Source organism: Pan troglodytes, chromosome 2 (assembly GCF_028858775.2).
Source record: "Pan troglodytes isolate AG18354 chromosome 2, NHGRI_mPanTro3-v2.0_pri, whole genome shotgun sequence".
Taxonomy (NCBI): Eukaryota; Metazoa; Chordata; class Mammalia; order Primates; family Hominidae; genus Pan; species Pan troglodytes.
This window is the reverse complement of record NC_086015.1, coordinates 53,590,810-53,611,979: the sequence shown is the minus strand read 5'-3', so window position 1 is coordinate 53,611,979 and position 21,170 is coordinate 53,590,810. Positions and strand designations below refer to the sequence as shown.

The following is a 21,170-nucleotide window of genomic DNA, read 5'->3' as shown; positions in this document are numbered from 1 at the left end:
ATATTCCTGCGTTCAAGAGACAGCCCTGGCCAGAAAGGGAGACAAGAGCCTGGAAGCTCCCTGGAATCCAAAGGCAGAACCTAGGTGACAAGGCCACTGTCCTCCCCAAGCAGGATGCTGCTGCAGCTCACAGTGCCCTCAGAGATGGAGCAAGTAGGAATCCAGCTAGAACAGAAGATATAGTGGTTTTTTTGGAGATTCACCTGGGACACAGGAGTACCCAACAGCCCCAAAAGGCACCAGCGGTTACTCTGATTCAGTAAGAGACAACACCTTGTCTCTTACAAAAGTTATCTGGGACCAAAACAGCTAATTCTCTGAAAAGTGGGAGGGTGGGGAGAAGTATCTCCCGTATTGTTCAGTGAAAAAAGCAAGGTGCAAAGCAACGCATTTAGTATGATCTTTCTTCAAAAAAGTATGTGTGTGTATATTCACAATAGGTTCACAGATATAAATGCATATTTCTAGGATCTTCTAAAAAGATCCCAGAAATATGCCCAGAAAAGTAATAATGCTGGAAAAGGAAGGGGCAGTGGAAGTTGACCCAAGGTGGAGATGGACTGCACTAGAAAAAAAGGGGCAGTGGACGTTGTACTTCAATATATGACTGAATTGTTTGAATATTACTCCAAGAATGTGTCTGTCTTACTTGTATATATATATATATACACACACACATATATATACATATATATACTATATATATACACATATATATGTATATATATTTGACTCTGTCTCAAATATATATATACATATATATATTTACATCTATACACACATATATTTACATATATATACACACATATATATTTACATATATACACATATATTTACATATATACACATATATATTTACATATATACACACATATATATTTACATATATACACATATATATTTACATATATATACACACATATATATTTACATATATATACACATATATATTTACATATATATACACACACATATATATATTTGAGACAGAGTCTCACTCTCTTGCCCAGGTTAGAGTGCAGTGCTGCGATCTCGGGTTACTGCAACCTCTGCCTCCCGGGTTCAAGTGATTCTCCTGCCTCAGCCTCCCTAGTAGCTGGGATCACAGGTGCCCACCACCACGCCCGGCTAATTTTTGTATTTTTAGTAGAGATGGGATTTTGCCATTTTGCCCAGGCTGATCTTCGGCAACTCAAGCCTGACCTCAAGTGATCTGCCCGCCTTGGCATCCCAAAGTGCTAGGATTACAGGCGTGAGCCATCACGCCCGGCCTTACTTGTATAATTTTTTTAAATTTTAAGCCAAAAGAAAAAATTCCAGAAGAGTCTCATCAACGTAGTCAAAACTCAAAAGTACTGACATACCAGAACTCAGAAGAGTAATATAAAAAAGGGACACCAGCTGGGTGCGGTGGCTCATGCCTGTAATCCCAGCATTTTGGGAGGCCAAGGCAGGCGGATCACTTGAGGTCCGGAGTTCAAGACCAGCCTGGCCAACATGGTGAAACCCCATCTCTACTTAAAAAGAAAAAAATAAAAATTAGCTGAGCATGGTGGCACACGCCTGTAGTCCCAGCTATTCGCTGGGGCAAGAGAATCACTTGAACCCAGGAGGTGGAGGTTGCAGTGAGCCAAGATTGTGCCACTGCACTACAGCCTTGGTGACAGAGTGAGACTCTGTCTCAAAAAAAAAAAAAAAAAGAAAAAAGAAACCTCACCTCTACTAAAAACACATAAATTAGCCAGGCATGGTGGCAGGCGCCTGTAATCCCAGTTACTAGGGAGGCTGAGGCAGGAGACTCGCTTGAACCCAGGAGGCAGAGGTTGCAGTGAGCCGAGACCACGCCATTGCACTCCAACTGTGGTGAGGGGTGTCATGGTCACCTGAAAAAAGCTACCATGTGCAGGCTTTCCTGCCCCCACCCCTGCAATGCACTTCCTGTGGGGAACCTGGCAGAGTATGATCCCTGGTCAGCAGTCAAACCTGACTGTACCTCTAGTCCTGATGACTCCTGGGAAAGAGATAATAATTTCACTATGCATCCAAAAACATGTTTTTAAAAGTACTATTAGCTGGTCACAGTGGCTAACGCCTATAATCCCAACACTTTGGGAGGCTGAGGCAGGCAGATCACTTTAGCCCAGGAGTTCAAGACCAGTCTGGGCAACATGGCGAAACCCCATCTCTACAAAAAAAAAAAAAATACAAAAATACAAAAATACAAAAATTAGCCAGATGTGGCGATGCACACCTCTAGTCCCAGCTACTTGGGAGGATGAGGTGAGAGGATTGCTTGAGCCCGGGAGGTTGAGGCTGCAATGGGCTGTGACTGCACCACTGCACTCCAGCCTGGGCAATGGAGCAAGACCCCATCTCAAAAACAGAAAGGCTGGGCGCAGTGGCTCACGCCTGTAATCCCAGCACTTTGGGAGGCCGAGGCGGGCAGATCACCTGAGGTCGGGAGTTCGAGACCAGCCTGACCAACATGGAGAAACCCCGTTTCTACTAAACATACAAAATTATCCGGGTATGGTGGCACATGCCTGTAATCCCAGCTACTCAGGAGGCTGAGGCAGAAGAATCGCTTGAACCTAGGAGGCGGAGGTTGTGGTGAGCCAAGATTGCGCCATTGCACTCCAGCCTGGGCAACAAGAGCAAAGCTCCGTCTCAAAAAAAAAAAAAAAAAAAAAAACAGAGAGAAAGTACTGCTGCTACCTCTCTACCTCTCCTCATGGGGGCAACAACTATTTTGGTGCCCTCTCATAGTGGCAGGAGCAACTAGCTGGACAAACAACCCCAAAGCAGGGAGGGGCAGTGAGCTCCTGTTGGAGCCCAGAGGAAAAAGCTGGGGAGGAGTTAGAGGGGACAGGAAAGGCAGAACAACCAGTCCCAGCAATCATAGCAGGAGGATGTCCTGGCTAGAAGTAGGCTGTGTGTACTATTGCCAGAACATGTCCCTTTGCTCCCCTCCATCTTTCTGGTCCATCTTCCACTGAAAAGGCATGTCCTATTTCTTTGATCATGAGCCTCAGGGCCTTTGCATGTGTGGTTCCACCTGCCTAGAAGGCTTGACCCCCCTTTCCTCCCCACCTACCTATTTCCTTGACTCCTATTCACCCCTCAGACACACATCACACACGTCTTCACCTGGCATCACTGCCTCAGGGCATTAGTTCTCATGGCTTCTGGTCCTACTCCTTCAATAGAATTTTGATTTGTATGTGATTAAAGTTAGTCTCTCCCATTAGGCCCTTATCTCCTTGAGAATAGGGCTGCACCAGCTTTGCTCACCGCTACATCCAAGACCCTAGCATTGCACCTAGGAAAGACGGAGTGGAGAAGTCTCCATGAGCCTGGGTCCCTCAGGTACTCTGAGACTTGGCCTCCCCCAGTCTCGGAGTACCTGAGAGTCATCCCCAAAAGAGGTACTTGGCAGAGGCTGCCTATTCACCGGCCTTCCTCCTTTCTTCTGCACACGCAGCTGAGGGATCTGAGGAGCCCATGAAAATGCAAGGTGGCTGGGCGCGGTGGCTCATGCCTGTAATCCCAGCACCTTGGGAGGCTTAGGCGGGCGGATCACGAGGTCAGGAGATCAAGACCATCCTGGCTAACATGGTGAAACCCCGTCTCTACTAAAAAATACAAAAAATTAGCCGGGCGTGGTGGCGGGTGACTGTAGTCCCAGCTACTCGTGAGGCTGAGGCAGGAGAATGGCGTGAACCCGGGAAGCAGAGCTTGCAGTGAGCCGAGATCGCGCCACTGCACTCCAGCCTGGGCGACAGAGCGAGACACCGTCTCAAAAAAAAGAAAGAAAGTAGATACAGGGGATGGTTTCCCTGATTCCTCATTCTTGTCCAAGACCTGGCTGCAAACTATCCTTGAGTTCCAAAGGATACCACTCTGATCTTATAATATCACCCACTTTCGACCTGAGGCTGTCCAAGTTGGATTGTGATATTTTCCCCTAAATGTGTTCCTTGATCCATCAACCACACCCTACTCAGCTGCTCCCACTGACTTCAAGGCCCTAGGGAGCCCAAACCTGGGTTTGAGTAGAGGTTCCATTCCCAAACAAAAGACTTTTTAAGATCTCTTATGGACAATAAACAAAATCATTTATTTTTGTCACAAAAAGTTTTTATGTCAGATTAATTCAATCTCCATCATGTTATAAACTAAAGTTTTCCCAAGAAAAGAGCTCCTACAAGTCCAATGGTCAACACTGTTTCAGTATTCAATGCTATATTCAGACTGTGTTGTGCTCATACAGTCTGTGGGATCCAACCTGCTGACTGTTGTGTTTCCCCTGTGAACTCAGAGCCTGCGCAGACTCTGATACACAGCAGGGGCTAAATGCTTGTTGAATGAATGGACAAAGAAACAATATTCTCAAAATGATGTGTGCTCTGGGGAGCAAAGCCTTCTCTGAGGATAAAGCAGGGTCTCTGGAAAAGCTAATTTATTGGGGTATGGGGAGTTGGTGTTGCTGCCTCTATCCCTTATGCCTAAACCCACCCCCACTGCATGCCATCGAATAATAATCAGTACACGTTACCAGAATCACTTACATGGTGTGGGTCTTACTCCTGATGGCTGTGTGCTCCATATGCATCTAGAACATGTCGGCTTGTTTACAGAGTTATCCCCCATGTCCATGGCAGTTGGAGGAAGAAAGGGATGAACAATCTCTGTCCTCATTCCTACTATACCCTGAGGCCTCTGGGGCCTGGCTCAGAGTGAGTGCACTACCAAAGTGGGCTGTTCCAAGTAGTCTCACTGTGGCAGAGGCTTTGCCACCAAACTCCATCCTATGAGTCCTGGGCTCTTCTGGCCCTGGAGCCTTATACCCCAAAGCTACTTGAAGCTGCCCACCCCCGTCTCCCCAACCCCAGTCTACTCTACCCAGAGGCCTGTGCCCTGCAACAGGGGCAGGAAGTATGCCATTCTTACCCACTGGATGCCCTGACCCTTCACTGGACACATGAAAGCTTTCTTATTCCAAAGTAGCCAGGGAGATTCACCAAGCAGAGGCTGGAGCTAGGAAACCCAGGCTCCTCTTCCCTGTCCTGCCCCTGACTTGCTGTGGGATGCTTGGAAATGCCCACTACCACTCTGGAATCAGTATTTCCATCCCACCAGTGATCTTAACTCTCTATTGGCCAGAGCTACACAGAATTAAAAAAAAAGCACAGTGTATTTTTAAAATTCCTCAGTTACTACTAAGTACTGTTACTATCTTTTCAAAAGCAATGCCTGTCGCTATCTGAACTTCTTGTTTTTTCCTGAGCCACGAGTAGGGACTAAGGAAAAGGAAGCTGAAGGAGTGTGACTGAGGCCCACATTCCCTGCCAAACTTTGCTGGAAGGCTCAGCTCCGGTACTCCTGGGGTCACTTCCACTCCATTTCACAGGCCTGGGAGCCCCAGAGTCAGTGTTCATGTGGGACTGCAGGTAGCACAGGATGCTTTCCAAAAAGGCAAAACTTCTAGTTTCCTCTTTCTTCTTGCCTCTGAAAACAAGTTATTTGCACTACCAGGCAGGCTCAGAGGAGTGAGCCTGGAAGGGGAGGTATTGCCTTGGCATTGGAAGGGAAGGTGTTGCCCCCAAGAGTCCCCACCAGGCTCTCTGGCTAATTTGAATACAGGGAGAACATGTTTGCTTTCCTCACTCAACACTCAGGGGTGTAGAGGTTTTTCTTTGTTTCTTACTATCTAGAAAAGGAGGTGATTGTGTAGCTCTGGCGTCTGCCCCTGGAACTTTGGATGGTCTTCCCAGGGCTCCTCACCCCCAACTGGGGGCCTGAGTAGGGACAGCACAGAGGCTGGTGCCTGCTGCTCTTCAGTCTCTGTTTCCACGGCTCAAACCAAAGTAAACAACAGAATGGCCATGTAGGTGCAAAGTACCAATGACAGCATGGACCCTTGGGTGGGCTCCAACACACACCCTAATAAAGCTGGGGAGGAAGGGGCGGAGTGGAGGCAGGCAAAGTGGCAAACCGGGTCTGTTGGGAGCACCGGATCAAGCCTCCCTGTTCTGTCTGCTCCCTTCCTCCCTTTCTTCCACTGGCTTAGCCTGCATCATAGCTCCCCAAAAGTGCCCTGGCAGGAAACCCCCTTCTGACTCTGCTCTATGGGTGGTGTATCTTAGGCTGCCAGGCAATCAGTGCTAAGTACCATCATTTGCAAAAAGTGCTTTCAGCACAGGAGGGGAGCAGAGATGAGTGCTTGGCCATTGGGAAAGTCCTATTCCAGTCTGCTGGCTTCCGAGCCAGCTTCGTGTGCTACAGCCTGCATCCTGATCCCTAAGTCCAGAGAAATATACATCCCAAAGTCAAATTATGATATCTCTGCTCAGCTGCCCAACAGCAAATCACAACCCCAGAGCAGCAGCCCCAGACCTGGAACTCCCTCCCTCCTGCCCTCTTCCCAATACTCAAAATCTGTCAAGGGGCGCCTGTCCCACACGACTGTCACTCCAGCTGAAGGCCAACACCCTCCACCTGGCTTCATGAAGTTTATTGAACAGGAGTGAGGGCTAAAGAGTCAAAGTGACACTTTTCCTATAGTGAGAGACTTTTCTCTGTGGCTCTGGTGGCCTGAGCTTCATCTCTGACTAGCTGCAGATTCTAGGGCCAATAGAATGAGCCAGGCCTTTCAAGTGAACTGCCCAGTCTGAGCCTTAAATTCTATAATCTGTTTTAGCAGCTGTCTGTGAAGATGAGGATGGACGACAGTAGGCCCCTGAGCCCTCCAAGCATCCCCCACTGAGTCAGAGCTCCCAGAGGTCAGGAACTATACCCTCAATCAAGTTTAACTCAAACATGATCTAGGGTAATAAATAAGGGCATAATCTACCTGTTCATCTTTCTATCCTCAGCCCTGGGCATGGAACCTGACATCAACTAGTAGGCACTTAATGGCAGGCCTCATGCTGAGTGCTTTCATTTCCAATGTTTCATTTGATAAGGTAAATATTTGTTTAATTGAATGCACTTGATTCACTCTCTTGGAACCCTAGTATTGCCTCAATTTCCTCTTCTCCCTTATCTCTTTTTCAGGGTACTTGTAGGAACCAGGTGGCATTAATATTAAAGCACTTGCAGGTGAAGTGCTACTTTATTTTTCCAGCCCAGACTTGAATACCCAGCTGCCTACCTAACATCTCACTTGGGTGCCTCTAAAAAACAACTTGTCCAAGAACAAACTCCTGGTCTAGGCCCATTCCTCCTCCTCCCTGTGTACACCAGATGCCCAGGTCAAAACTCAGAGCTCCTCCTGACTCCTCTCTTCAACTCTTCACAGCCAACCATTCAGCAATCCTTCTGGCTCAATTTCCAGAATATATTCAGAAGTTGAGCACTTTTCATCACTCTTACTACTCAGCCCCTTCCCACCTCCCTGTCCTGCAAAACCCCGCACCCCACCATGATCATCCTCTTATGCCTGAATACTATTGCTTCTGCCTTTGGCTCTCAGTCTTAGCAACACAGAGAAAAACAACTTATACATTTACCATTTTGTTTCAGCAATCCTACTTCTAGGAAACTATCGCACAGACACACTGGTAAAATTACAAAATGCCATATTTTCCAGATTCCTCACTGTGCTTCTTTTTGTAAGAGCAAAAGACTGGACACAGCCCAATGTCCATAGATAAACCATGGCACATCCACATGGTGAGGCACAGTGCAGATGCAAAAAGGAATCAGGAGGATTTCTATATTCTGCTACAGGGTGATCTTCAAGATTGATTACATGGAAAAAAGCAAAGTACAGAAGAGTACTTAGAGTCTGCTACCTTTTACATAAAAAAGAAAGGTAAACAAATATATTTTTCCCTTAAATTTGCAAAAAGAAACAGTGGGAAAAATCTGATAAAAACTGTTTCTTATCAGAAAGGCAAAGAGAATAAAGTAGAGGGAACAAGATGGAATTAGACTTCTCTCAATATATCTTGTTTTATTTGGAATCATAGGAAAGCTTTATATAATTTTTAAAAATTAAATTTTAAAAAAGTATGGTATATGCCATTGTTGTTTTCAATTCTTTACTTTCCATCGATTTCTGTTCTCTGCCATGTGCCTTTGCAGTTCCTCCAACTAGAGGCAGAATATATTTTTTCCAGCTGTGGCAGACTGTATTTTCCAAAAATGGTCTCAGCAAGATTTCCAGTCCCACATGTACTGACAGAGTCCACGTCCCCTCCTTTTAAACCTAGGCAGGATCTTGTGACTGTGTTACTAAACAGAATGTGGCAGAAGTGACACTGCATGTCTCTTAAGACTAAATCATAAAAGTCAGTACGGTCTTCCACCTGTCTCCCAACCCCTACCTTGCCCTCTCCCCACCCTTGGAACTCAGCAACCATGCTATGAGGCAGCCCAAATGAGCCCACATGGAGAAATCATATGGAGAAGCCCTGGGGCTCCCAGGTAACAGCCAGCATCAACTCTCAAACATATAATTGATGAGCCTTCAGAAGATTCTAATCTCTGGCCTTCAAGTCTTCCAGCTGAAGCTCCAGACATTGTGAAGCAGAAACACGCTCCACTCTACTGTGCTCTGCCCAAATTCCTGACCTGCAGAATCTGTGACCAGAATAGTGGCTGTTTTCCACTACTAAGTTTTGGGTTAACATGTTACACAGCCATAGTAACTGCAATACAACTCCTTGACTTGGGCTTAACCATGAATTGCTTGACTACAGGAATGTTAGCAGATGTGTCATAAGGTCAGAGGCTTGAAATGTGCTGTGAGGTTAGGCACACCCTCTTGTGTGTGTCTCTCATCACCGTAAGAAGAACATGCCCCAGCTAGACTGCTGTCCAGGGAAGATGAGAGACACACTGATCTGACCTGGACCCAACTGCAGCCTGGAGCCCGGTCTAGATCAGTGAATTCTAGCCAGCATGCAGATGCATGAGTGAGAATAAAAAATTGCTATTTGAAGCTACTGAGTTTGGGCTGGTTTATTGTGCAGAATGACGGTAACAACAGAAAACTGATCAAAAAGTAATCCTTACAAATTAAACACAAACTGGGAAAAAAGAGCTTAATTTTATATCCTCTTAATCAGATAACCACAGAGAAGAATCATTTCTAATAACTCTAAAACAGAGAACTATATATCCCTGAAAAGGGATAACCTAAGGGCAAAGGGAACCAGAAGGAAGTCTTAAACTACATTCATGAGTATTATCATTAATAAAAATATCTACATTATTATTTAAAAACAATCCATTGAAAGGAGCATCAAGCATGGAGATTCAACCCAGTTTGGAGGGCATCTTCAGGGTAGGACTGTGTCTTTTTCCTTCTTGTGTTCCTGCTATTGACTGCAATGTTTAATAAATGTTTGGTGCATTAAAAAAAAAGGTTGACAGATAATTTTTATAGAAGAATTTCAGCTAATTTTGCAACCTGTTATGAAATAATGGATCTAGCTAAGGATCATTAGTGAATGCTAAATTCATCAGGCAAAAAAAAAAAACTGATAAGGACTTTATAATGGATTAATCACTGATACTACCTGAATCCCCTAATCCTTTTTTTTTTTTTTTTTTTTTTTTTTTCCTGAAACACAGTCTTACTCTGTCACCCAGGCTGGAGTGCAGTGGCACGATTTCAGCTCACTGCAGTCTTGACCTCCCAGTTTCAAGTGATCCTCCCACCTCAGCCTCCCGAGTAGCTGGGACCACAGACATGTGCCATTATGCCTGGCTAATTTTTTTGTATTTTTGTAGAGATGGGGTCTCACTACGTTGTCCAGGCTAGTCTCAAACTCCTGGGCTCAAGCAATCTGCCCATCCCAGCTTCCCAAAGTGCTGAGATTACAGGGGGGAGCCACTGCACCCAGGCCTGATCCATCTTTTCATCACTAAAGTAGGTCAAGGAGACAGACATACTGCCTCCTTCTGGGATACAATAGGAAGTACACAATACCAATGAAGTGTTCTTTCCAAAAAGATTGAATCTATTCTGATCTAGATCTAACTACCAGTTTATAGGAAATAAAAGGACACTAGGAAGCAAGAAAATAACTTCAAGAGGATGTGCTTAGGCAAAACCAAAATGAGAGATAGTCTAGGATAAATGTCCTGATGTCTTCACCAAATAAATGGATTTGAAAACAAAAGGAGCAAGGAGACTGTTAGAAACTTACAGAACATATCAACCAAATGCAATATGTAGACGTTGTTTGGATACTGTTTGAACAAACTAAAATGTCATTTTTGGGGCCAGGCACAGTGGCTCATGCCTGTAATCCCAACACTTTGGGAGGCCGAGGTAGGCAGATCACCTGAGGTAAGGCGTTCAAGACCAGCCTGGCCAACATGGCAAAACCCCGTCTCTAGCAAAAAAATACAAAAATTAGCCAGGAATGGTGGTGTGCACCTGTAGTCCCAGCTACTCGAGAGGCTGAGGCAGGGAGAATTGCTTGAACCCCTGAGGTGGAGGTTACAGTGAGTCAAGATGGCGCCGCTGCACTCTAGCCTAGGCAATAGGGCGAGACTCCGTCTCAAAAAAAAAATACATTAAATAAAATAAAATGTCATTTTTGGAACAATAAAGAAAAATTAAATATGGACTGGGTATTGGGTTATAGTAAGAAATTAAAGTTAACTTTGTTGGTTGTGATAAATGCCATTGAATTAAATAGTAAAGCACCCTCTAACTACTAGAGGTACATCCTAAACTATTCATGAGTGAAATTATATATTTCTATTTTGAATGAAAATCCTGGCCGGGCACGGTAGCTCACGCCTGTAATCCCAGCACTTTGGGAGGCCGAGGCGGGTGGATCACGAGGTCAGGAGATCGGGACCATCCTGGCTAACATGGTGAAACCCCGTCTCTATTAAACATACAAAAAATTAGCTGGGAGTAGTGGCGGGCGGCTGTAGTCCCAGCTACTCCGGAGGCTGAGGCAGGAGAATGGCGCGAACCCAGGGGGCGGAGCTTGTAGTGAGCTGAGATCGCACCACTGCACTCCAGCCTGGGCAACGACAGAGCGAGACTCTGTCTCAAAAAAAAAAAAAAAAAAAAAAAAAATTAGCTGGGCGTGGTGGGTGGGTGCCTGTAGTCCCAGCTACTCGGGAGGCTGAGGCAGGAGAATGGCATGAACCCTGGAGGCAGAGCTTGCAGTGAGCCGAGATCCCGCCACTGCACTCCAGCCTGGGTGACAGAGTGAGACTCCGTCTCAAAAAAAAAAAAAGAAAATCCTCTAGTCCAAAAAAAAAAAAAAAAAAGTGGAGGAATATAGATAAAACAAGTTGGCAAAATGCTAATCATTGTTGAAGCTACGTGGTAGGTTTGCAGGAGAGACTTCAGCCTACCATCCTTTCTTCTTCTTTTCTTCTTTTTTTTTTTACCTTTCTCCTTTTATGTGTGTTTGAAATTTTCATCTGCAGAGCACTTGCTGCTCCTAGAGATACCTACCCTACAGAGCCAAAGGCCAATGCACCCCAAAGACAGGCCAGCATAACATGGCTGACCAGGAAAGGACAAATCTGCACAAGGGTTTCCTCTGCAGAGCACAGGGGCTGCCATGGCTAGGGTGCAAGGGGTGGTTGCCTCTCCAATCCAACCGTAGCTGTCATGTCACCTGAACTATGAGTGACATAGTCTGAAGGACAAGGGGCATTCCTCTTGCAGCATGAGAACACCCTTCCTACACATTTATGAGAGTTTTCAGGCAGCTACTCCCACTACTCAGCCATCATCACTCCAAACCTGAGCTGGCAAGGCCTTGACCTTGAGCATCCAACACTGGCCACCCCACTCCAGGTCAGATGCAGGGGTTTAGAAAGTAGGCTCACAGGGCCTAGGAAGGGGAGAAGTTCTCACAGTATGGTTCCTGAAACAAGTACATTGCCTTAGTTATTACCCCCAGTTCATGGAACACAGTCAGGTTCCAAAAGAGTCTCACTAGGTTGGAAAGGATCTCTAAGTATAACCAGAGAAAACATAGCAGAGACTCATGCAGGCCTCCACAGATTCACACTTGGGCTGTGTAAGTCCAGAATGGAAGGCCCCAGACTTCGTGTGAAGATGCCCAGCATGAGGCTGGATAAGTGTGGGAGTAGCTGCCCAAAAGCTCTCATAAAGGTGTAGGAAGGGTGTTCTCATGCTGTGAGAGGGAAGGCCCCGCGTCCTTCAGACTATGTCACTCATAGTCCAAGTGACATGCTGAGCCCTGGACCCTGTTCTCTAAGGCCTCTCTGTACTTTTAGGATACTGACAGCCTTGGGCAGGGCAGTCCAGGCTGGCAAGGGTCTCAGAGTCCCATCACAGCCACAGGAGCTGGAGAAGTGAAGTCCAGAGAAGAAAATCAGGATTGAGGAAGTAAGCGCAGGGACCTCAGCCCTGGCACGTGGCAGGTACAGTGAGCGCCTGCTAAACCTGTGAGCAAAAATAAGTCAGCGGTGCTGGAGAGCAGAGCCAAGACCAGCAGATAGGAGGTGTAAGGAAACCTGATTCAGACAAACAGGAAAAAAAGAACTCTCCAGCAGTAGAATCATCTGCCTGAGAAGAACCAAAGGCCGCTGATCTTGGGTGTTCACACCAAGGGAGAGCTGTAGCCCGTACAGAGTATGACAGCAGACATTCTGACATTCGTTGGGGGTTGTATACAATGCTCAAAATAAAAGGATATCAGAGCAAACATATAACCTACTGAAGCCAAACCACACTTCGGAAGGAAGCAGCCTCACATACCGGACTTTGACATTGGAGGAGATCTGGCCTGAGCCCACAGAACCCACACAGCTGCAGAAGCTGCAGAGAGAACCACATGTATCTCTTCATTCTACAAATGAAGGAGTCTGCCCAAACTGGAGTCTGCAGATCTAAAGTCTCTTTCAGGCTAGCCCTTCCCATGCCCCACCCTTCCCCATCACAAAGCGTTTGCCAACCCCAGCTCCCCTGGAAATCATGGCCCACTGGCTGCTCCCAGAGCACCTGTAGGAAGTAGGTGGAACAAAACTCAGGAGATAAGCAGCCAAGCACAGCTGAGAACAGGGAGCCTGCAGCAGGCTCTGCAGGTCTGGGTAGGAGCCTTGCTGGCTGGCCAACCAACCCAGCACAAGGAGGCCATCAGTTTTCCGAGAGCCCCTGCCTACCAGAAGCAACCCAGAGGTGGGTTGCCAGCCAGCCCCTCCCCTGGCTCCAGGCTTGAATGTGCAGTCATCTTGTCCATTCTGAAAAATCTCTGCCACACAATGGAAGAGCAAGCCTCTTCATTTAGAGCTGCTACAAAGTAAACTAAAAAGTGCACAATGTACTTTTGATTTAGACCTTGTTTTCTATGCTCAATAGAGCTGAAGAAAAATGGGAAGCATCACCCTTCCTTTTTACACATTTCACAAAAATCAGCTGTCAGAGCTGGAAGGGACTGTGGAGATCATCTAGTTAAATCTCTCATTTTACAGATGAAAAAACCAAGGACATACCCAACGTGCATAGCCAAGTTTAGGCAATGTCAGGATTGATTAAAACCTGAATTTCTGACCCCCAGCCAGCATGCTTCCACTATTCTTCTTCCTCCACATCATCCTACCCTGCCCTTTGCTCAAATGTCCTACTTTCTGACCCTTTCCCACTCCTCAAAGCCTTTCCCATCATCTTGCTAAATCTCCCATCTTCACAGAGGAGGAGGCGGGGAAGTGACACAGTTCTCCACAGCATTCGGCATTTTGGTTTGCTAAAGTCTGCTAGCTGGCTGTTCTTCTACATCACTCCTCTTAGGCCTTTGGAGCTTCCCAACAGAATACGTGAATGTTATGAATGTGTTTTGTAAGCTGTAAAATACCATACAAATATATGCTCTACTATTTTAGAACATGAAATAATGCAACCCCTTTTAATCATACTCTCATTTCTCTTACCTCTGTGAGACAAAGAGAAGGCAGGAGCAAACTCTGATTTAAGGAAGAAGAAGTTGAGGCTAAAGATCTGGACAAGAGTTCTCTCTCCCCACACCATGGGCCCCTTTAGGGCAGAGCCTATTTTGTGTTCCTTCTTTTATTCCTCACACTTCACCCAGGGATAGGTATCCAAAAGATGTTCAGCAGAGTTTCCTGAATACATGGATAAAATTTCACTTTAAAATTGTTCCACTTCTATGTAGAATCTAACTGTAAAAATCCCCACAAACACTCCCATACACAAAAAAGTGTAGGTGACACAGTAGGAGGTAGAAGGGAAGGTTGAGGAGATGTTTCAGTTAGATAGGAGGATTAAATTCAAGAGATCTAGGCTGGGCATGGTGGCTGGCTCACACCTGCAATCTCAGCACTTTGGGAGGCTGAGGCAGATGGATCACTTGAGGCCAGGAGTTCAAGACCAGCCTGGCTAACATGGTGAAACCCAGTCTCTACTAAAGATGCAAAAATTAGACGGGCATGGTGGCACACACTTGTAATCCCAGCTACTCGGGAGGCTGAGACATGAGAATCACTTGATCCCAAGAGGCAGAGGTTGCAGTGAGCTGAGATCACGCCACTGCACTCCAGCCTGGGCGACAGAGTGAGACTTTGTCTCAAAAAAAAAAGAAAAGAAAAAATAACAACAACAAGAGATCTACTGTACAACACGGTGACTATAGCTAACACCAATGTATTGCATTCTTGTAAATTTCTGCTAATAGATTTTAAGCATCCTCACCACAAAAATGGTAAGTATTTTAAGTCATGACTATGTTAATTCACTTGACTTAGCCATTCCATAATATGTCATAATATGTACATATTTCAAAACATCAGGTTGTATATAATAAATATATAGTGCATAATTTTTGTCAATTTAAATAATTAATTAATTTAAAAAAAATTTTTAATGGGAGTGACCCTTGTTACCTGCCTGCAAACACAAATGTAACAGTGTAACTATTAGGAAATTTCCTCACCTACCCTTTCTCCCAAGAACCCAAATGCCTTAATGGTTCTTCCAGCATCTTTGGGAGGTTTGGCTCCCCACACAAGCCAGTGGCATTGAAGAGCTCGGGCTCCTCTGGATACAGGGGGCAGTCCCAGATAGGACTGGGTGGGGTGATCCTTGCTGCTGAGGCTCTTGGATCTCCTCAGTGTTTGGGACCAAGATCCAAAAGCCATCCCTTCTATTTCCCCTCAGGGAAAATCTCTTCTTCACCGTTGGCCCTGACAGCAGCCTCACCCACTTTAGGGGCAACCAGGCCTCTCCAGGCCATTCAAGATTTGATCTGATCCTGGGGTGATCTAGAGCTCCCTGGAGGCTTCCCATGTGCCTCCATGTGACCCTCTTGTTAGAAAGAAGTAGGGGCCCCAGGTCTCTGCTAGAGCAAAGCTCTCTTTAGAACCCTATGTGCCCGTAAAGACGAATAATAGGAAGGAGAGATCACAGCAGCCGTGTGGCCAGCCTGGGAGCCCAAGGCACAACACAGATGCGTCAGGGAGTATCCCACTCCACAGCAGAGCTGACCAGAACCTAAAACATAAGACAAATGGGCCAAGAGAATGCTAGGGGGCAACAGACCCCCACTAGAAGCCCCATCTGTACGGAAGGAACCACAGAGAGTGAGACACCAAAATTCTATCACCCCTACCACAGGCAGGAGCCCACAGGCCAGTGTCCCAATTCACTCCACAGCTTCAACCACTGTGCTAGTGAGAGGAGATGGCAGAGGTCCCTCCAGAAAAGGAGCTCGGGCAAGTGCTACAAATGCACCAGCATGACATGCTCCTGGCACCAAATGAAAGGACTGAGCAGGAGTCCCCCACAGCTAGATTGTTCACCAAGTCCCAGCTTACCCAGAGGGCCTCATGTCCTAAAGTGACAGTCAGCCCTTGCTGTAGGCATGCAGGGCTTAGCCACCATTTTACCATTTAAAAAGTTAGTCCCCAGGCAGTAAGTAAAGTCAGGACAGGCAGGGCCTGCAGAAGCTGAATGGCCAAGCAGGTGGAATAAGAAATAAAACACCTAGCAGAATGTCTGTGATGAGGCAGTCATTCAGTAATGGTAGTCATAACTGCTATTACAGTGTTGCCAACCTACCTTCACAGTTAGCACCAACTTACTGCACATGGCCCACAGGCTCCAGCAACAGGTTCCCCTCACATAGCCCACACAGAGTAGGTCTGGCCTTCCACACTCCCACAACTAACAAGAGGAAAGGGCCCAATTCAGAAATGCAGGACCTGTGATAAGGGGAAAGATTTATTAAGCCCCCAAATCCTAGCAGCAGCCTCCTACTCACATATGCAGGGAGGGCTCCCCCAAACTGGGGTGAAAGGCATGACTTTTCTGGGAAAAAAAAAAAAAACAACTTTCCTCTGAAAGCTTTGATTTCTTAAACTCAGAACCAAACTGACTCAGAGGAAGGAGATCTTTAGAAAAGGAACAGAAAAGTGGTCCACTGCATTGTTCTTTGGCTCCCAATTAGCCCAAACCCTGGTTCTGCTTTCAGTGAACTCTCAGCCTCTCCATGTCTGAAGTCTTCAAGAAACTCTCTTTTAAAAAGCTAGAATTTCTTGACCAAAAGAATAAAATTTGAATCTGATTAGCTTCTAGATAGAATTCTCAGTTTACAAGAAAAACATGGGACAGAGGAACATCTTAAATGACACCACAGGGATGCAATCAGCATAATCCTGAATATGAGAAACCACAGGACAAATGTCATAGTTCTCTAATAATAAACTGCAAGGAGCAAAAAGGAGAGAAAATACATAAAGAAACTAGACAGATGCATCAGACAAATTCAATGTATAGACCCTGTTTAGATCACAATTCAAACCAATAATAAAAGTAAATTCATAAGACAATCAGAAAAATAGAATCCTGACTGAATATTTGCTGAGTTTAAGAAGGGATCATTATCTTATTTAGATGTGGCTGTGGTGCTGTGGTTATGTTCATGCAAAGCCCTTATTTCTTGGAAATACAAACTGAAATACTGATGATGAAATTTTGGGATGTCTGGAATTTGCTTCTCTAGGGGGTAGGATGTGAGAGAGATAAATTAAACTCAATTGGCCATAAGTTGATGATGGCAGTGGCTAAGCAATGGGAACACAAAAGTTCATTAGACCATTTCCTCTACTTTCATGTATGTTTGAAATTTTCCATAGTAAAAAAAAAATGTTTAAGATAGCATTTCTCGGCCAGGCACAGTGGCTCATGTCTGTAATCCCAGCACTTTGGGAGGCTGAGGCGGGCAGATCACCTGAGCTCAGGAGTTTGAGACCAGCCTGGCCAACATGGTGAAACCCCATCTCTACTAAAAATACAAAAATTAGTTGGGTGTGGTGGTGGGTGCCTGTAATACCAGCTACTCAGGAGGCTGAGGCAGGAGAATCGCTTGAACCCGGGAGGCAGAGGTTGCAGTGACCCGAGATCGCGCCACTGCACTCCAGCCTGGGCGACAGAGCAAGACTCTGTCTCAAAAAACAAAAAACAAACAAACAAAAGACAGTATTTCTCCTCCTAATGTCTCCATTACATTTTTACATTTTTTAAATCAACAGCACCTTATTAGTCTTAATGATGCTGCGAGCAACTGTATTATCAAAAGTAGCCTGCTTTCCCTGGAGAAATGCAAAAATGGTTGCCCTCTGGGTAAAATTTTGACATCGTCACCATTCAGATGTAAGGTCACTTTAATTCACACTCCATGACATACCCTCTGTGAGATCCAGCCACTGGGGACAAAGAAGATCTCTAAGTGACAAAGGAGCATTATTTCCAGACCTGGCAATTATGTCCTTTCATTTTATCTTTACAAGTTAGTGCCAGATTTTTCTAGAGGCTGAGTTGGCTGATATAATGTAACAAGTCTGACTAATCCCAGACCAGAGATACTATGCCTGACAAATCCATTTTGAAAAAGGAATTCGGGGTATGGTTCTCAGAGCAGCCTTGCCCACCTTCCAGTAAACAACCAGGTTCTCTGTGCCTAGCTGCCTTTGGCTTAGGGTGTCTGTCTCAATAACATATGGGCCAGGAGTGAAGAGAGGCGACTTTGGCATTGATTACGCATTCTGATGGGCAATGATGGAGAAGGGCCTCTCTTGGCTTTGCCCTGGCTTTCCCCCACCACCCTGCACTCAGCCTCATTCTCTGCTCACTGTCCATGCCTGTGTAGACCACATTCTTTATGCCATTTATCTCTATCTCTACCTGTCTTAACCCAGTCATTTTTCCAGCCTTACATCTCTACCTCTCCTAAAGCCTAGCTGTGCCTCTCCACTCTTCCCAATTAACAACCCTGTAAGCACTGCTTATTTGACATTTCTCAGATACTGAGCTGCCCACAGTGTCTCTCTTAGGGTTCTTCCATGATTTGGCTCTTCAAGAGCTATTTGACCAACCAGTCTGTGAGGTGCTGAAGGACAGGGAAGCACTATATATCCTTTCCATACCATCCACAAAGCCAATAACTGTGCTTGCTCTTGACAGCTGACAAATACACCTTAGCTGATGGACTAGATATCAATTTGCAAACATCAAAACATGTGCAAGTTGGGCCGGGTGCAGTGGCTCACGCCTGTAATCCCAGCACTTTGGGAGGCCGAGGCAGGTAGATCACAAGGTCAGGAGATCGAGACCACGGTGAAACCCCATCTCTACTAAAAATACAAAAAATTAGCTGGGTGCAGTGGTGGGCGCCTGCAGTCCCAGCTACTCGGGAGGCTGAGGCAGGAGAATGGCGTGAACCCAGAAGGTGGAGCTTGCAGTGAGCGGAGATTGCGCCACTGCACTCCAGCCTGGGCGACAGAGCGAGACTCCAACTCAAAAAAAAAAAAAAAACAGGTGCAAGTCCACAGAGCTGGTGTAAACTAGACAGGCTGCCACTGGTCTACATGGCTCCTTCATGTAATTATTTTAAAAAGTACTTTCTGGGGTACTGATAAAGTTCTGTCTTGATCTGGTAGTGTGTCACGAGTGTATGTATAAATAAAATCCCATCAATATGTGTGTTCCACTGTACATTAGGCATAACTCCATAAATAAGTAAATGAATTAACGAGTGAATGATGCCCCTTCATCTAAGAGGATGCAGCCTACACCAGGGCACACAGCTTGGAGAGTGGAGCCTGGGTTAGAGTTCAGCTTTCTCCCAAACCAGCACTCCTTGGAAAAGGCACAGATTATATAATTGTACATGGCCACCCTGACACCAGAAGCAGAGAGCCCTTCCTTGAGGGACTCTCCAATGCCCAAAGCTCCACATCATCCCGACGGGCTAAGAGGCACCACTATGGGTGTGGCAGCACTGCTACTCATGGGATTCAAGTCAGGCTCTTCAGCAGCAAATGCTGGAGCCACCCCCTCACAGAGTCCAAGTCAGCTCAGTATGAGGATGAAAAGACTAATTCAGCCTGGGATGACAAGGTAATATGGCAATAGCATTTAACTCCCCCAGAATCATCTCCCTTTTACCTGGCCTTCTACCCACCTCTATGAGGTTTCTGACTGCCCCGAAATTCAAAATCTTACTGAAAGCAAATATGTCTTTGTGCTAATGCTCTTTCCTGAATGCCCAGAAGCACATTCACAGGGCTTTTTCCCCATCAATGGGCCAATCTGTTCAGCAGCATCTTAGAACATGCTAAATTTGGCATCAGGTATCTGAGATGCTCTAGTGAGAGGAAGTAGAAGCCATTGCAATACTAAAGGAGAGATAAGCCATGGAGCTGCTGCTCAGCTGAGGTGCTATGATAAACTGAATATCAGCTGGAGGAGTAAATCCCACCTCCTAATGGTCTCTGGTTCTGAGCTTTGGGGACAAATAGCCAGCTCACCTCCTGAGTCTGATAGTCACAGGACCTCAGCACCACAGGCTCAGGTATGAGCCTTGCCCACAGCCAGGTAAGAGATTGTGTGACTACTAAATCCATCAGGAGTCCGTGGTTCGCCTCACCCACAGCAGTTCATGGGTCTGCCCTGCAGCAGAATGTACAGATGAAGTACAAATGAAACACTAAAAAGGCATATGAGCAATAGACATCAGCCTCCTTCCAGTCCCTCTGAGCTGCCCAGGTCTTTCCAGAATTTCATATGATTGGCTCTGCAACATCTGATAAACTACAAGCAGAGCAGCCTGTTTGGTTATCAGAAGAGAAATGACAAATTCCCCATACAGGGAACTCTCAATAACAAGGTGTTTTTCCATTCAGCTACAGAAGCTTTCCCTTGGAAGGAGAACACTAAAGCCTGGGTGAGCCTCCCTCAAGCTAAAACCCAAACAGCAACTCAACATGCAGCAAAACGGACAGTGTTTGCAGTGCTAAGAGCTGTGTGCTATCCAACTGCATTACTATTATAGCTAGTATAAAATGGACAAATCCCACCTCTAAAAAGGATGCTCACAGGCTGACCTGTCTGCCGCAGGTTTCAAGCTACTAACAGCCTTTCATTACTGTTAGTTGTCTAAGAAATGACTTCTGAGGAAATAAACACACAAGAGGCACAGTCGGGCAGCCAAAGAATAAAAAATTATGCGTCCTCAGTTTATGTGCTCCCACACAGAAAAGCCAGGGCAACATATATCAGCAGACTCACATGGAGCTGGAAGCACCTCCCTCCCACCCCCTGGGGGTTTTGCTACTCCCCAAGCCCATTTGGTGCAAAGATAATGCCTTCCATTTTATCGTGTCATCTCTTAGTAGTTTTCCTGAGTTTTCAGTCTACTGACTTATTATATATTGGCATTCCCTTACAGCCTTCATTGCCACCTGACTGTTTTTGCAGGACCTGGGTTGGCATACATTTAAAACAAACTGGTTTCACAGTATTTAATCAGATATGTTCTGTTTAAAGCATTCTGTGTGGGTTTCAGCTTTTCCACTGGTTTGATCTAAATCATAAGGTAACGAGAACATATCTGGTGCTGGATGACTCAATAGCATTTTTGCTTCACCCCAAAATGTTTCCCTAAACCTTAGTGAAAGCACATGATCCTATTAGTATTGTTGGGCCTAAATAAGCACCTCTTGGTGTCCAGTGGGCAATTTTCCTTTCCCCCAAAGGTGATTACAGCCACTAAATGCCCAAGGAAAGCCCAAGACCAAGTTCATGGTTCAACTATTTTCATCTCTCTGTTCCTCGCAGTGACACTTATCTTCCCTGACAGCCACTCCCATTGTGCTCTTTTCTCGGCCCAGCACAATGGACACATGCAGACACCAGCAGACAG

The 21,170-nt window shown here is 45.8% G+C and overlaps 1 protein-coding gene across 3 annotated transcripts in view; it reads right to left on the bottom strand.

Annotated features, from left to right (window-relative positions):
• BSN (bassoon presynaptic cytomatrix protein) overlaps window positions 1-21,170 on the bottom strand; it is a 118,954-nt gene that overhangs the window by 96,223 nt on the left and 1,561 nt on the right. The gene's annotated exons all lie outside the window — the stretch shown is intronic.